Genomic DNA, 19,360 nt, shown 5'->3' with positions numbered 1-19,360 from the left:
TCAAGATAACATCATATTTAAAGTTAAAAAAAATTGTCGTTATTACCGACCACTACTTATTGTTCGACCCTTTACATCGGTATTATAGAGTTCATTAAAATTTGTAAAATATTGCCATAATCGGTATCGTATTATATACACTATTATAAGTTTACAGACTACGTCAGACAATTTAAATTCATTTAATTAGTTCATGAATTTTAGAACGAATTTATGAAAGTAATACCGTTAAGTTGATAGTTCAAAATTTTTATGTCAAAGCCTTTAAGTAAAAAACTTGTATACAGATTCAACGTGAGTTAGCCGGCCCGAGTGTGAAATGTAAATGAATTAGATTAAGGCTTGCGGTATTGAGGCTCCATCACACTGATTGGTTGATTGAACGAGAATAGATTGGGAATTGAATGTCTGAACGGATTAGTCTGATATAATAACGAATTCAGAATTATATTATCTAACAAAGTGCAATATGGTAAGATATGAAGTTTTGTTCCGAAAATCGTATAATATATCTAAAAAAATAATGATTTATATACGGCTGTTTTAAGGGAGTTAATTGGTAGTAATAGGGCTACTATAGTATAGTATCCGTCTATATCTACGGAAAATTTTTTACTTGTTTAAAAAGTTTATTTATGCGTTTAATGTATGTTATGGCAAAAAATTACAGAAACTGTTGTATTTAAAAAAAAGAGACAATTTACTTAGAAAATAAGCTTTCAATACTGAAACGTACTGGTCAAAATCTGGAGAAATATCCCTTAAAAACCAGTCAAATTGAGTTGTACTTTTTTTGGGACACACTAAAACATGACTGGGGTCTTCCACGAGCTGTTATTGACAACCTACAACTGAGATGCATTTCTTATTCATACCATGACATCGAGTAAACGAGACAGTTTATGTTCCCACGTGACCTTAGGTGTAATCAAATTTCGTTCATTCAATTGTTATGAAAATTCGTACTATTACCGCTCGGTAAAACCAAAATATGACAAACTATGACGGAACTCTCTTAAAAAGTTATTTTTTGTTTAACTTTATTGTACCGAAATATCCAAATAATATTTTAGAATATATACAATTCAATATTTTATTTAAAACTTGTTCATAAAGTTAAAATAATAAGATGTATAATTTTACATTTCGGATATTTTGGGGTATTTTGAGTTTAGAAAGTGTGATTATAAATTATTAAAATATCGATGGAGATGAGAAACAATCGATGTATTGGTACGCTTCGCAGTCCACGGTATTCTGAGTATTTTACGCCAACACCACCTCTCAAAGGTAGATCCTCTGCCTTTCTTGAGCCAAGATAGTCCACGTTTTTACTACATACAGGAAGATAACGAACACTAAAGCCCGTATTAGTCTTATTTTAGTTTTAATACCAATTCCTCTTTTCTTTCAGATGTTGCCTAATCGAGTCACTGCATCTATCTTAAATAATAAGCTATTCGAAAAAAATATAATAACAGTATTTATTTAGTTAGGATGACGCCATAAAGATAGTAAAAGATGTCATTAGGCAATGTTCAATTTTATATAAACATATATTCATATATTTAATTGGGGTTCTTCTTTGACTCTCGATTCAGCGAGTTTGTCTGGTTCAAGCTGTAAAGATAAGATAATTATTTATGATAATTCATTAACTAATGTTAACGTATAAATGAAATTTTTACAATTTTAAGGAATTAAACTTACTATTTTCGAGTTATAAGTTGATTTGTAATATCAATAATATTGTATTTTTTTATCAGGAATTCACTTCGATATAGGTATTTATTTTTAGAAAATAAATTTGTGAAAAGCACTTACCATCGTATTTATATGTTAAACAATTTATAAAACTAAAATTTTGTAAACACCCAAATATTGAAACTCCAATTTTTAGGAAACCTCAAAATTTTCGAAAACGATAAAATGTATTTAATAAGTGTCAAGCACCAGAAAACTTTACGTTTAAAATATATAGAAATAATAGTTTTATATTTAATATATATATAAATACATAGTAGCTTATTGTGATTAATGAATTATTAAAAATAATTTTATATTTTATTTATTTTTTATAGAAACATCTGTCGAACTTGCTTCGTAACTAAACTTAAGTAGAAACCTCAAAAAAAATATCGTTCTTTCATTCGGCCTTGCGATGCTAATACGTTCAGGTTATAGGCATGGTACAGCACAATATTACTGACTTTAGGTACCTAAACTCAACTGTATTGTTTTAAGGAAGCTTATGGTAGGCCCCCAGTTACGCGACTTCACACACAAATCATATTAAAATATATTCTCTGCGTGGGTCGATACTGCGTGTGAATTTTTATTATAAGGCCAAAATCGCTTACGGTTCAGGACTACATTTATATTATTTGGAAATACAATACTAGCAATAACTATAATTGAGTTGCTACCGAACTCGCGAGAAGACTGTTGTTGTCACTTTCTGCGAGCCTTTCAAGAATAGTATGGCACATTTTTTGAGGTTTGAAAGTGCCTTCGTTCTAAAATATACAAGCAAATGTTAAATTCTAGAGCGAATATTATATGTACAATGAACGAATATTCCGGTCAATAACCACAAGTCAGGATCTCCGTAACGAGTTGACCGCTCGCCAAACCGCCAAGACACCACTTCTCTTGCCACGTCGCAATTTCAATTAGAATTTTAATATGTACTAAATAATTTATATTGAATTTTTGTAGAAAATAGAATAAAATATTATTAAAATTTTTAGTTTATATGTAAGGGATATTCATGTCTTCCCTTTGATGAATTAATTATTGAACGACTTTTAGTTTAAAAATACAAGTTTCGTAGTATTCATGAACTTTCCCTTTCATCAAACTTTGGGAAATATGGATGTTATAAATTTTTTATCCAACCTGTTTATTTATCTAATTTCATAAGGGACTATTTTATTCATACAGTTATAATACACAGTTACTAATAATTTGATTAATTAGTTAGCTTTAATAGGCGTAAAAAGTACGTAATTACCACGTGCTCGTAGGGAGAAAAAAGGCTCACTAAGACTCACCCTTAGACATATTGATGCCTGTATGTTACGCACATGCATCTGGACATCTGATTGTGTAAATTATTATACAGAAATTTAAGACCTAGATCTATAATTTTATTTCAATTGGATTTTACTTTATAAGTTACCTAATCGTTAACATGAATAGTTTGTGGCATTGAACCACTTTAGTATTTGAAGGAACGTTCTTTAATCATAAGTATGGAAATCTTCATTTAAAAGACGAACGGAGCCGATCAATCTTGGGGAAGGAGACGAATCAACCGCCAATCAATCACGGTCCCGAATGCAGGCATTCTGGAGCTTGGGACATTGAGTAATAATTTACCTACAAATTTCTAAATAAACTTGCTAAGCAAATCGATTCTTATTCCATCGTGCTTTAAGTATAAAGCACGTGGTGCGTCCTAAATAAAAAGCCCGGCGAAATAATAATTTTTAATATATTAATATAATTTTTTTTAGGTACCTCATTTGTTTATCCTGTAGTCGCTGCTGTTTACATAATAGAACAATTAATACAGAACAAAAAACGTAGAATCGTTTAAATAAATTTTTGACATGATAGTGATCTTAGTACAATTTTATGTTGATTTTATCGAGGAAAGCAACCAACACAGGTAAAACTGCGCGGTAATTTGTTATAAAATTATAAACACAATTTGTGTATAACATAGAAACATAAAGGTTTTGATGACCTCAAATAGAAAATTCAATCCCAATATCTGATAAGTCATTATAAACTCATCCGAGTTGCACTTTGTATGTTAATTTAGAAGTTACATTCTGCTACAGGATATGAGGTCTCGGGAATCGAGGGTATTTCGCGTTAATATTACGAAAGATACTAGGTTAATAAATAGTTAATGGCAAAACACGAACCAATACGATATTGGGGTGGCCTTCAGAAGATAATGTTCGTAAAAGGGAACACTTTCTCGAGCCTCTTTAAAGTATAGGCTTCTGACAGTAGTTGTACTTAACACAGGAATGGCGACCTATATGTCCCCGGTTACGGGTATTTTTTTTAACTTGTTACTAATCTACTCCGTCCTTAAATAAATGTGAAATGGGACTTTTAATAACAAAGTATAATCCCGTTATACATAAAAACATAATCAGTGTAATTACCAGTGTAATTAATTACACAGTTTTTAACTGAAGAACATTCGCACAATTGAGACGAATAAATTGAGTAAAACAAATGTATAATTATATTAAGTCTAATCGAATTATTTCTACGTTGTTATTTTATTAATAACTTATCTCTTATTTGAATCAAAAATGATTTTTTGTCTCTGTATTTAGTCAGTCTGCAAAAGGTCCAAGTAATTATCCAAGTTCAACAATAAAAGGACACAAACTACGTCCCGTCTAATTTGACCGGGATTGTTTAAACTAACATTTCCCATCCATCGACTGTGTTTTGACACTTTTGCAAGTCATTGCCAACTTTGACTTTAATATGAGGTTTGTTTTAGTTTCATGTCTGTCATCAGCAAACCAAAAAGTTAAATTTATCATTTAATCATTTGACTTAACGACAGTAGCAGCGTTGGCCTAATGGCTTCAGTGTGTGACTCTCATCCTTGAGGTCGTAGGTTCAATCCTCGGTACCAATGTAATTTCTTTAAAAACCCAAAAAAGTCGACGGTATGTGTCAGGCACGAAATGCTGATCACCTACTTGCCTATAAGATTAACAAATGATCTTGAAACAGATACAGAAATCTGAGGCCCAGACCTAAAAAGGTTGTAGCGCCACTGATTTATTTTACTTTATTTATAATGGAATGGGAAAATAGCACATAGATTCTTTTTGGTTAAGTAGAAAATCTTTAAAAAATAACTAAAAACATATAGTAATATTAGTATAGATACAATGGCTTATTCGATCAATCGAATAGAAAATGTTGCCGCTATATAAAATGACTGTATTATAATGGAAACATTATAATCGGAAGTCCCGGGCAGCAACACGCTTTGTAGTAATCAATTATGGACAGTATTTGCCATTTGGTATCTTAATTGAAGTAAATAGGTTTAAATGTTTATGTAAATACATTGTTTGCACTTTCAATGTACATCATTAGAGGGAACATGAAATAACCGTTACATTTTAGAGTTAGGTGGTATTTTAATTAAGCAAGCAATACTTGTTATTATGTATGTACTAAACAATATAAAATAATATAAATATATCCCACCAGACAAAATAGAGACTAGATTTAAGTCGACGATTTTTAACATAAATGGTCGGCCCAACCAGCAACTCTTAGGTACGATACAAGCCATGGGTCAGACACAATAGATAAAGTAATGACTATTGGTATATCAATTATTGTTGATAGGTATCGCGGTATAAAATTAGAACAATATTAGTTTGTTTCTTTTTTACCATAAAGAAGTTGATTTTAATTTTATTTTTCTTAATTCGTGGACTACTTGCAATGTTTATCAAAGATTTTAGTTCTGAGTTTAGAGTTCTATGATTATTAATGCCGTCTTATCTGGTAAGCGAGAACTGTATGCGGTTTTACTATTATAACATTTTATTGCAGAATCAAAAAATTGGTCTCAGCCAGCTCACGGTTGAATGAGCAAAACTTTCTTCCACATTAATTCAATATATACAAAGTTATGTTTAATTAAAAAAACTTTCCAAGGCGGTAAATAGAAAAGCAATAAAATTTTCCGACGTTAAGCGTCTCGTAGTGAATAGCCGAGTGTTTCCTTTCAACTTGCACAAAACGCTAACTTCACTCACTACCGCGCTGAACGCGTTTTCACGTATTAAATTAATTAAAGCTGTGATAACTGAAGCACAATGTTGCACAAGCACAAACAAGGTATTTGTACATATAGCTGTATACCAACCGACGATAAGATTACATATAACTTGGTACGTCACACTTCGTAGTCACTTACAAAGGTTGTGCATGATATTTTTCGCTGATATATATTAGTTAAAGCAAAATCTACTTGACATAAGTCTTCTTATTCATAGACTGAAATTCGCTGCACTGAACGTGATAAACGTTGTCGTTTAAATAGCAGTAGACTAAAATAAACAGTGGGATAGGTCCATAAAGCATAAAAGTTCACCTCACGTACGAAATACCGAGGGAGAAAAATTGGAATCACGCTCCTCCCAAAATTGATTCGCTGAGCCCTAGGTATTTTATAAGCCGCCGACAAATTTACATTTATAATGAAAAAAAAGTACTGCCACAATCATTTTAGGTCTGAGCTTAGTTGCTCGGTGCTTTTTTTAACTGTATCGTGATTATATAATAGTAGGTACTGGATTTCATTGTTTGTCATATAATAACATTAAGCTTATTACCATAATCATAATTTAATTATTGTTACACAAAATTATTCTAATAGGTGTAACAAAAATATTTGGTGTTCAAAAAATGTTGCTCGTTTACCAGCTTCTTAACACTAGCATTTAAGCCCAGAATCACGTACAACTTTATTGTGGAAGTAACAGTGAAAATAAACCTTTTTTGGAATGTTTAGTGAAACTTAATTAATTTCAACAATCAAGTAAAAACGGATGTTTTGTATAATCTTGCATCGCTATAATGTTTGTATTTCGACTAACTTGGATTTAAGTCCGAAGTTAAAAGATAACACAAGCAATATGTATTAACCGTTACTACAAACGATAGTCCGTGCAGGAGGCTCACCTGATGTTAAGTGATACGTGATGACCGCCGATGGACACTCAATGCTCGCGAGTGCGTTGCTGGGCTTTTAAGAATTGGTACGCTCTTTTCATGAAGAACCCTAAGTTAAATTGTTTAGGAAATACTACAAAGGGCGGCTGGTTTTACATAGTGGTGGTGCGTTGCAACTCAATCGGCACTAGACCTTGTGGCCCATACTCGCTGAAACGGTTAAGTAAATGCCCTTACAGATCTTACCAACGCTCAGGTACTGAGGCTTGCCGAAGACAAAGGGTAGAGAAAGAAATTTTTCGGTGTCACTTATCACGAAGGATGGGACCTTCCGAAATGAAGAGTGCGAATAAAGAAAAAATGGCGATGGTCTTTAAAATTTCTCCAAATATCTATTTTTATGAAAATCACTATCGTGTTTTCGTTTGTACTAAAGTCACATTAATAGTTATAGTAAAAGTTATTAAAACCTGCTACGTCACAAAACGTAAATATTGCTCAATAAAATCCTTCATTATACCGGCTAATATATTTTTATGGCTCATATAATGTGGATATTAGATAAATCATATGTGACGGGTTATAGTGTAATATGGGACATTTGATATTTCAACACGTATATAGCGCGTCGATCCTCTTTCTGAACATTTAGGTGGATTAGTGGAAAATAGAATACATATTGAATTCTAAAAAAAAATATCGTGTTCGCTTTAGATATGATGGTTTTCATTTGACACGCTAATTATTCATCCTACATGTGTATAACGTGAATTTTTCAGCGATACTATAATTGTTAGAATAGTGCTGAATTTCCGGTTTGAGGTTACGAGACTTCAGATAATTCAAGTACCAAGAATTCTATATAAACTTACAACACAAATTTCTCGGTAACATCCGGTTCTAACGGGAGTGGTAGTGTTCGGTAGAGATCGAGTGCGAAGTCACAGGTCGTAGTGGTCTAGCAGGCACCGTGGGTAGATTAGAGGCGTGCTTTTGCCATGTGATTTCATTGAGTGAAGACTACTAGATATAACATCGTGTAAGTCAACAGTTTACATAACCTGATGCATTTAATTTATTTGTAACAAATAGTAGTCAAACACTAATGAAATGAAGTAACATTTTCTGACTTTTCTCAGTAACTCCTTTATCCACCCCTGGGGGTGATTTAAAACGATATACGCAGGACGAGGCGTTGCGTACATTTGTGATTGGTCAAACGGACGTAATAATATGACGTAACATGTCATGTATTAGAATAGAGGTGCTGTTGACAAATTACAATCAAACCATTCGTCTTTATTTTTTTTATTTTTACTGGTCTGAGAGTGAGTCAAGACATTCAATTCAGGGTTCAAACAACATTCATTCAACATTCAAACCATTCGAATAATAACAGGTGCGCTGTAACTTCAAATTGAGATTTATTTCAATGTAGGTATAAATAATCACAAAAAAGGAGTGTTAGAATAGTGTGGTGTGGTGGCTTCGCGTAACAATCTTGGAAAGAAACTCTTTTCTTCTGCAAGTACTTTAAACCTGGCTGTAAAGCACGCGAAACGTCAGAAAAAATTATGTAAAATGATTATAAGTTTATAATAATACCTAACTTCAATCCGTTGAAAAAGTGTTTACTTTAAATGTGTAAAAGTTATTTTAATAAAAGACAATACTAATATAATTTAATTTAATGCATAATTAATTATTCTTTTTTTATGTTATGATTTTTTTTATATTAAATATAATATTGTTTTATGTTAAATCAATACGGAGTGAAGGTTGATAGAGATTGCGATCTCGATTCAGTGTTCAATGTTCAGTTTTAGAACCGCGCGATTCAAAGGTTCATATTGCTAACGATATTGAGAGAACTGCATCGATGCAGAATACAAAAACGCCGCGATTGGTATCAATATCACTTATAAAAATTACAAATTCCGACGCTGGTTCGGACTTTGTCAGTCCATCGTAGAGCGTATAAAATATCTCTCCAAAATTGCCTTTAAATAATTCGAGTTTACCTCAAGAAAAACACTTTTCATTCCTGGATAAATGTGTAAGATTTCGAACATTTATTACAATACCTTTATCTGGCGACAAAGTGCCCCATCTAGGAAGGGAATTTTGACAGGACTCATTAATTCACCACATAACAGGAAGGGAAAATATTATGACACATTACCCGTTAAAGGTGGATATTTTCTCGTCATCTGAGTCTTCGTATTTTTAATTATAATTTATTTATATATTTATACTTAATGGGCATAAATAATATAAACTTAAAAATTGTGCAACGGGAGCCTTAGCTACTAAGCGATCTCTTCAGGCAACCCTATTTGCAGTTTACACGAAGTTACATAGTTTATATTTTAATATTTATTTATTTTATTTATAAACACTTCGTTGCAGATAATATAAAAAGTGACATAATTACATTAAATGGAGGGCAACTGGCGGCCTTATCGATTTCGAGCGATCTCGTCCAGGAAACCACTGTGCGAAGAGAATTTTTTTTATTAAATTGGATAAGGTAGGCAAGAAGTGCAAAACTACATATTACAATAGTTGTTGAGACAAAACTAAACAGGAACAAAGAAATAAACAACCTTAAACTAAAAAACTTCCAAATCTTACACATTTATCAAGGAATGAAAAGTGTTTTTCTTGAGGTAAACTCGAATTATTTAAAGGCAATTTTTGCAAGATATCTTATACGCTCTACGAAGGACTGACAAAGTCCGAACTTAAACTAAAAGGAAACATGGAGAATAAAAACGTATAAAGTGCACATGAATCACGATAATTTAAGATCAGTCTAACGTCAGCAGCAATATCTGTAGTAACAACTAATATTTGTATTATATAGCTTATTTTATAATAATATTATCCCACACAACTAAGCTTCCTTTAATTTACTTTTTGGACTAAGTGAATGTATTTTTAGAAAAACACTTTTTGAACGGATTGAAGCTATGTATATATATGTTGAATGTCAAAAGTATCACACACAGTCACCGTGACCACGCACGCTGAAAAGCACGCGAAACGCCGAAAAACATTTACAACATTTTTTAGTAATAATACATAGCTTCAATCCGTTCAAAAAGTGTTTTTCTTAATGTGTAAAAGCTATGTTAATAAAAGACAATACTAACTGAATGTATTTCTTTCAGAAATAAAGAATCATGGAGCTTGAAGATACCAAGCTATAATTATGCCCACAAAAATTGTTCATACGTGGTGTATACAAACCATATAGCAACGCACTGATACACTCCGTCGACTTTTTGGGTCTTATGTATGCTGGTTTCCTCGTCATGTTATCTTTCACCGTACGGTCAAACCACTTGGCCAATACTGATCTGAAAATACAAAACAATAACTTGGCAATAATGCTAATATGACACGATCACTGCATCAATAGAACTTGCGTTCAATTTATTCATGTGTTTTTTTGTTTATGAAATTTTACAATTTTGACATTGCTTATATGCTGTGACTGGAGACGAGGTGTTTCTAAAGTTACTCTTGTCTCTCATATAACCGTAGATCTGCAGTTAATATATATGAAAAACATCCCTACCTTAAAGCCTTTTAATTTGTAAAGCCGTAGATTGTAGTGGCAGGTTGTCTAGCTTGTCATTGTTTCCTTAATACCAACGTATTGTTCTAGATTTCCTTGTAAACGATATCTGTTTTCATATCAAATGACATATTAAACTCAGTTTAGTAATTTCAGTATATGAGAAATACGAATACGCTACTACATATTTATTTTTGTATGTTATAACATTCACAACACGCGTAATCAAAGAATTAACAACATAGATGCTATATTAAACGTAATACTACAATGAAAAGACAACAAATCGCAACAGATCGTGAAATCCCAATCAAATCAAATAATATCTGTGTAATTTTACAACGGATTACAGACACAAAAGGTTTCGTTTCGAGTCTACTCAGGTTCAACCAATCAGAACGCGTACCGATAGATATAATCTGTATCAACAACAAATGACGAATGTAGCACAAAAGCGCTTGTTATCTAGACGTAGAATATTCTTACTGGCTTAGGAGCTGAAATATTTGAGACGTTCATACACTTTAGAGATTGTATGTCGCAGCTATTTAAGCCAAAAACCGGCTAATTTTACACTATTTGTGTACAGTATGTACATTAGGTAGTTGTTGATTTGTAAAAAAAATCTCATGTAACAAGCGTTCGAACGGTAAAGGAAAATATCCTAAGAAAACCGGCTTGCCTAAGAACTAAAAAGCTGAGGGCATGTGTCTGGCACAGGAGGTCGATCACCTACTTGCCCTTTAGATTGACATATTATCATGAAACATATACAGAAATCTGAAGACCTCAAAAGGTTTTAAGGTTAAACTTTCGTTTATTTATGTCTATTGTGAATTTGTAACCTTATAGTTGAAACGCCTTACAGAACTTACTTTAAATTTATTTAAAGATCTTCTTTTTGATCATTGATTGTGAATCAATTAACCATTGGCAGAGCTTTTACATGTCTGCTTATAAATATTATTATTTATATTTTTTCTTTGGATTTTATTTTAGTTATAGTTGCATGTTATTTTGAGTTTTTTTTGTTAATGCACTAATTGTACTTTACCCTCTGTAGGTGTTTCTCTTTTTATTGTTCTATATTAGGGTTGCCTGGAAGAAATCGGTTGTTAGCGATAAGGCCGCCTGTTGCCTAATAACTTATGTAACCTACTTACTTTTTTGTTTTTTTATTGGTATAATTATGTATACTATGGTTACGAAGTATAAATAAATAAATAAAAAACACACAATGCCTTCTGTTTAAATTAAACCACGTGTTAATATAAAATACCTAACGTTTACTTCTTCGTCTTCCTCTGTAGAATGAATCTTACGTTACCAAATAAAAAAGTTATTGTAAAGTTTTCACCATCTCTCAGGCTATTGTTTCGTGTACATTTTATTGCTCCATTGTTGGCCCAAGTGAGGGATGAGAGCTTTGTCAGTTTTGTGTAGCACCGAGCGCGAAGCAACAAATTCTGACAACTATCATTAATTTGATACGCAAGGGCCAATTTCTTAGGGTTAGAATAAATGTGCCTGTGCCCTTGATTAATAGATCTCGTTTTGTGCCTCAATGCTCAAACACATTTATTACGAATAGATTTTTGGAATGATTTATTAGGTTTAATTAGTGAGACGTTATCTATTCGCATACATCTTTTTTATAATCCTTCTGTACGGAATAGTTTGTTATAGAAACGGTAATCTCGAGAATTACTTATTTGAATTAAATGTTTTTTTGTGTTGGATAGTTCAATGGATTTATATATACATTCATAAAAAATATATCAGCAAAAATGAAATAAAAAAGCTCTTTTATCTCGTATATTCTGTTTCATTCGAAACAATACAATTGGTTGTTTGGGGACAAGTTTGACAAGTGTACGTTTTTGTTTTCGAGTAACACTTATACTCTCCAGTGTGACTTAAAATATTTTAAAACCAGAATCTTATTCAAATTAGAATATATCAGAATAATATATAAGAATATATAAGAAATAAATCAGAAATTTATCAACATAAGTTTCCCGTGAAAACAAAGAATTAATGTCACCAATAAAAAAATTGTAAAATTACAGTCCTTGTTGTAATTACTGCCGTTCTTCCAAATTTAAAGAACCTGATTATTTATGTATTAAAATTTTTTTAACCCACATATTGGTTATATGTGGCCTTGATAAAACGTGCAGCTGATGGCCTGCACAAATTAGCTGAAGATGAGTTTATATTTATTAAAATACCAAAAATATAATGAAAATTACAACAAAGTACATAAGAGTCAAATGCCAACAGAACGCCCGCGGATGAGGGGTCCTTTAAAATATCCAGATCGTTCGGGGCCATAACAGACTGCCTAGCCATTTGGCTTAATAGAGTTACAATTATAGTTCTAAGTTGTTTTTTATGTAACAAGGGGCAAACGGCCAGTAGGATCACCGGATGCTAAGTGATGCCTTCGCCCAGACCTACACTTATGAAGAACCCTAAGTCAATTTGGTTCGGAAATACATTAATGGACAGCTGGTTTCACATAATGCACAGCAAAAACTTTCTTAAAAACGCTCCGTTTCAGCTCAGTGGAACGTCGGACGTCAAGGTAATACGGGTTAGATTTCAAATTCTATATAATCTAGTATAATCTAGACGTGAAATTGGTAAATATTGCAATGAATGGTGAGTGTTCTGAAGAATTGTTTGGGTTGATCCCTCCTGCCTCGTTTCAACACCGTACGAGCCGTAACAATGCCAAATTTCATGAACGTCACCTTGATGGCTGGAAGTCTTCCACAGGGTTTACAAGGACCTTTTGCGAACTAGCGAACTGTGGAATTGACTCCCGGTCGGGTCGTGGGCGTGCTTGGGCTAGTCCATTTACAGAAGCTGTGTACCATATAAGCCAAGTCATACTTCAATATCCTAGACGGCCTCGGGGATACGCAAATGCTAAAACCATATTTGCCATATTTGCATAATAATCTTGTTGTACCTAGGGCGCCTTTATGGGTACACTGTAGTTAATTAGTTATATTTACTGGTTGACTAGTAAAACTTGGTGAAATAAGGATAAACTGCCAACGTACATACTGTATGAGTAACACTTAATTAGGCGGTTTTGAAACACAAATAGGGTACATTTATCTTTATTAATTATGTGGAAATCAGATTTTCGTTATAGCAAATATTTAAAATATGTTAACGCTGAAGACGCCTATTAAAATATGTTTAAACTTATTACGTATCATTTTATATTCGATAAGAAAACAAGCGTCAAATATTTATCGTAGGCGACATTTTCTAACAGATAACCAAAGTCCGGTTGAAAAAGAGCTTTCATTAATTCATGTTTGAGCCTAAGAAATCCTAAGGCTGTTTTATAAGGGTCATGAAAAAAAACAGATTTATTACCTCAACATATAAACCTAATCTATAAACTAGGTTATAGGTTAGGTTTGTGAACTCAGTTCCATACTTAGATGCTCAATAGGTCCGTTGTGCGTAAAGTCCTGGCTAACTTAGCCAGCCTAACTCCTTCTGCACGTTAGCCACAGCCCCCCATTCCAGGTCTACGTGGGTCGTAAAACCTATTTTAATTTGGATAATTAATTTAAATATTTTATTTATTTATAGCAGAAAATTGTAAAAAAGCTCTTCAGCTATCCTGTGTAACTAAGCCTTAGTTAAGAGGCTAGCGCAATTTATTGAGCCGGGTGCCCTGAGATAACCCCAAAATGAGGACTACCCCGTAATATTTCACGTCTTTTTACTTGACGTTAAATGTTCCTAATTATACTTATTACGTAGGAGATAACTAAGCTGAACTATTTCTTCTTGGAAATATTTGCAACAGCCCCGGTACTCTGTAACATCCAAAAGCGATATCAGTACAGATTCTGACGTTTCTACACAACATATACAATAAAATTTTGTACTTCTCTCAATATCCGCAGTCGAAAACTTCTGACGCGTGGTATAAAAACTCAACATTGAAGCCGAGATCGCAGTCTATCAGGGTAGTTACAGAGTACCAGTGCTTTTTTTTATAGAACAGGGGGCAAACGGGCAGGAGGCTCACCTGATGTTAAGTGATACCCATGGACAATTTCAATGCCAGAGGGCTCGCGCGAGCGTTGAAGGACCCTAGGTCGAATTGGTTCGGAAATACTTCAGTGGGCAGCTGGTTCCACATATCGATAGTGCGCGGCAAAAATTTGCTTTGAAAAGCGCTCAGTCGTTGAATTGCGGACGTCAATGTGATACAGGTGGAATTTTGTATTCTGCCTCGACGTCCGATGATGAAACTCATCTGCAGGTACTAAACCGAAAAACTCCTCCGAACACTCTCCATGGTAAATGTGGTAGAAGATGCAGAGTGACCCCACATCTCTACGCAACGCCAAAGGATCAAGCCGCTCGGAGAGGGATTGGTCATCGACGTTTCAAACCACTCTTCGTTGAATACGGTCAAGTTGAAGGAGCTGGAACTGGGGAGCCCCCGTCCAGAGGTGAGAACAGTCCATGTGGGGCTGTATTTGCGCTTTATAGAGTAAAGTGCTATTTATAGCCGAAAAAATTAAGCAGGCTTCTTGGTTTGTTGACATCGTATGTAAAGTGAAAGGCAAAACGATGTCGTTTGATTGTAATTAGACGCATTTATAGACGTCATGACGTATGGTAGAAAGTGGTGTAGAATATATGCGATATTATTATGGAAGGGGAAAAAGAGGAATAAGTCGATAAGTTCGTGTACTTAGGCTGTATGTTTACTTCAGATGGCAAGTATGACGATGATTCCAGTAGATGTGAACAGAGTAAAAGGAGTCTTCCATTCGTTTATGTGTAGCCAAGAAATCTAGACGGGTCGACAGGCCGTACGTAGGGGAGTGCTTATCCCGACGTTGACATATGGGAGTGAATGTTGGGAGTGGCAGTGCAAGAATGAGATTATAAAAATGCTGTGGAAATGAGGATAAGTAATAGATATGTACGTGAGCAGTGTGGGTTAAAAGAGGATGTGAAAGGGAATGCTTTGGCCATGTAGATCGGTAGAAGTTTTCCAGTAGGATAAAATCGGGTTGAGTAGGCCTTGTCGTATATCTGGATCAAATGGCCGTTTGACCCATCACAAACGTTTCATGTTGCATCTATCATTTAACACTATTGCCACGAAGTGAATTCTTCACCAAACGTGTGAATAAAAAAAAAGATTTATAAAAATACCTAAAACTATTTGATTTTTTAATAACATTTCCCTTAGTATTTCCAGAGTCATGTTATGTACAATATTTATATTTCATCGTCTGAGTAGTCACGCGTATAATTAACTGCTAATTGTTAATTTAATATCAAGATGTACACTAATTAATTAAAGCGACTCTTAATAAATATAAATATCGAAAGGGTCGTCATAAATTAATATTAGTCATTAATTTTCAGAGCGATTTTGCGTCTAATTGTTTGTCCGCAAACAGAATTTATATCAATAAGCGCTATCAGGCCATTGTGATTAATTTCAACTTGAAAAGATCGAATTATTTTTCTCATAGATATTTTACTATACTTTCTTAATAAATGGAGATTAAATTTGAGATGATGAAGTTCTTCGATAAAAACTTACTCTAAAACAATCATATATATGACGGAATGAGTAGGATAAGAGATTAACGAGTAAGAGAACTGGAAAGAGGAACAGGGCAGCACCTAAAAACGCTGCTGAGAGGTCAAGCACTTGGAAAATTTTTTGTTTAACGACAGTCAGGTTTCGTGACAATTCTCGAACTCCTACCGCGGCCAAACTCGAATCGACTACAGAGTCAAACGACAGTCGTAAAAATGAGTGTCAAATTATTACTTTAATATCGATTGTATTTACTTTTAATAATAATAAAGACTGTGGATCACTATTACTAGGAACTATCAAATAGTCGTTTAGCTGTAGATCTATTAATATTGGCAAATTGAATAAACCACAAGTGTATACGGCTTTGAACTAATTTAAGTGGCAATGGCACAATGACGCCATTGCCTCGACATAATTAATTTTAATAATAAGCTTATGGAATATCAAACATTCGTTAATCTGTAGATCTATTAATATTGCCACTTAATGAATGAATTAATATAAGCCTCAAGTATACATGGTTTTAAACTGACTAGACTTTGACGTTGTTAATTTATGAGCTCTGTGACATTACAATGGCAGCTGACAGTAATGACAGGCAGGACATATATAATAATAATAAGTCAGATTAGACATCGTTAGGTCTTTGACGTAGGGTATTTCGGTAATTTATCACTAACTAGAATTTCGATATTTTATTTGACAAATAAAATATTAAGTATGCGGTATTGTTTCCATTATTTAAAAAGGTTCCTTTGTCAGCACGTCTCAGGAGGATCAGAAAAGGTGGATCGATATAAACGATCTTTCCGAACTGGAAAACAATTGACGGATTCGGAAGCCTTGTGATTAATTAAACAACGTTTGCTTTCACATTAAAACGATCTTGTACGCGTAACATCTTAACATCAATATTACAGTTTTCATACAAAATTGAATTAACTTTAATACAATTTTCACGCCACTTATTTGCAGCTACAAATTTCCATCCTCTCTAGCGTCGTTGTATTTAATTTGCTCATCTCAAGGAGCCAGCTTCTTTGAATTTTAAATAGCAGAAATTAAGTGAACGTACAGACGAATGAACATCAAAATAATTGCCTTATTTTTCTTGTTGGTCAGTTAATTGCCTAGATCCAGAAATAAATGAATTAAGGTTTTGTTGGGTTTTTAATGGTTATTCAAAGTTTTAAAGATGAATTCACCGACGTATATAAATCAGCGTAATTTAAGACTGATGATGATTTAAGTATTAAGTTATGCTAGTCAAATCTAATATTTTGTTAGAGTAATTACAAAATATATTTAAAGAAAACAAACTAGTACTGTTGAGATGGAATGCAACTACTATTGTAACCTAGTGATTGCATGTGTGTGACGTGATTAAGACATCAATCAGACAAAACTAATACCTAACCTGATCATAGGCAAATTTAACATTCATAAAAATTGAATAAAGGTTCTATTAAAAAAATAATAGAAGTGTAAAAACTATCATAGTAAAACAGATGTGCTTAGATTTACATTTTTTAGTTGAAGAGTCCAGACAAGAAGTTAACAATGATTATTTGATTCATGACAAATCTAAATTAAACAGATAAAATCAAAATAATATTGAAAGAATAATGAAATTGTACTTTAACAAAGGTAATAAATATTAATTCATTTTAAAACAAATTCTTAGAAGGAAATTCCATCAACTTGTTGAGAGAGCAAATAATGGAAAAGGCTTAAATACTTCCCAGTATTTTCATAATTATAGACAAGAATAGCTTAATTATCTTAGGTTTAATGAGTTCTAGGAACTATCCAGAATGTTCTGTATTAAAATTTATATTTATATTTGTATAAAGATATTGATATAAGCCGTGAAGCCGGAGTTTTCTAAAAAAAATATTTTTCGTCGCTTTTTCTCAACAAGAGAGATACTAGCAGAAGTAAGAAATGTTGAATATTAATTAGTTGACTTAACCTGAATTATTAATTATTTAAATGATTAAAATGTTAATTATTTACATCAGCAAGCTAATTAACGATGCGATTACAGTATTTTGTACCCGTACGTACGTAATTTCTATACAAATTTAAATACAATTCCACTGAGTCAATACTTTGACATAGAAATCAGCCACTATCACGTATAGTTCATATATACATTACTAATAATGTTGTGGGCGAAGACTTAAAAAAACATTATTTATATTTGATGTTTTTATATGGTTCATACCTACCAAATTAAGCTACTTATATAAACGAATGTTTATTAAATTATATGTAAAGTAGGTCTAAGCTTATTAAGGCATGGTTCTTTTGAAAACATTCGAAGTATTCAGGATAGAATTCAATATCAATGAAACGAATTAAAGTAGTCAAGTAAGGGTATCCATTACATTAATTGGTTCTGTATTTACTCCAAAAATAAAATATTGCTTATTTCTGAAGTGTGACCTTTGTTATGATAAACTCTAAACTGTGACAAAAAGGTCACTGGAACGTATAAAAATAGCTAGTAGTATATTTTAATTCTTCGGGGTAATTTTTATTTAATTATTCTCTTAGTTATTTAGGAATTTCATTGAAATATCAGTTTCCTATGTATGTGCAGTCTTGACGTAGTGGCTTCAGCGTGTGATTCTCATCCTGGAGGTCGTAGGTTCGATCCCCGGCTGTAGCTTTGGACTGGAATTTCTTTCTCTGTGCGCATTTAACATTCGCTCGAACGGTGAAGGAAAACATCGTGAGGTAACCGACTTGCCTTAGACCCAAAAAGTCGACGGCGTGCGTCAGGCTCAGGAGGCTAATCACCTACTTGCCTATTAGATTAACTAATTTTCATGAAACAGATACAGAAATCTGAAGCCCAGACCTAAAAATGTTGGAGCGCGATTGATTGATTTTTTTTAAATTTATTTATGTATAAGGCCTATTTGTTAACGATTCACTTGTGTAGAATGTTAATATGTAGTAGAAAACATATTTACGAACATAATTCTTGCAATATGAGTTATTTACATACATCAAAATTAAATTAAAAAAATGAGCATACTCCCTCAAAGTCCGGCAACTCAGCCACTAAATTGGGCGTCCATGGTCTGATATTACTGCCTTTTTTGGGTGTCCCGTAGGCTCCTCACCCTATCCTATAAAAAACAATAAGTTTGTGTTTTTAGAATCTACATTGCAACTACAGGAATTCTATTTAGTTACAAAAACGCCCACGGCACTCTTCTTAGGTTACCATCGTTTCTTTACTATTACGTTTGATATTCGATAATCGTACAAAGACCTCTAAAATTTAGCAGTTACTACGTAAGTATACTTTTAATATTTACATTACGTAACATGGGGCAATAGCCTATATTATGATTTAGAAAACTATATTTCAGGGATCTTCAAAAATGTACGGAAAATAAATCATTGAAAAAGTTAAG

This window comes from Pieris brassicae, chromosome 3, assembly GCF_905147105.1.
Source record: "Pieris brassicae chromosome 3, ilPieBrab1.1, whole genome shotgun sequence".
NCBI lineage: Eukaryota > Metazoa > Arthropoda > Insecta > Lepidoptera > Pieridae > Pieris > Pieris brassicae.
Note: the sequence above shows the minus strand (reverse complement) of the source record.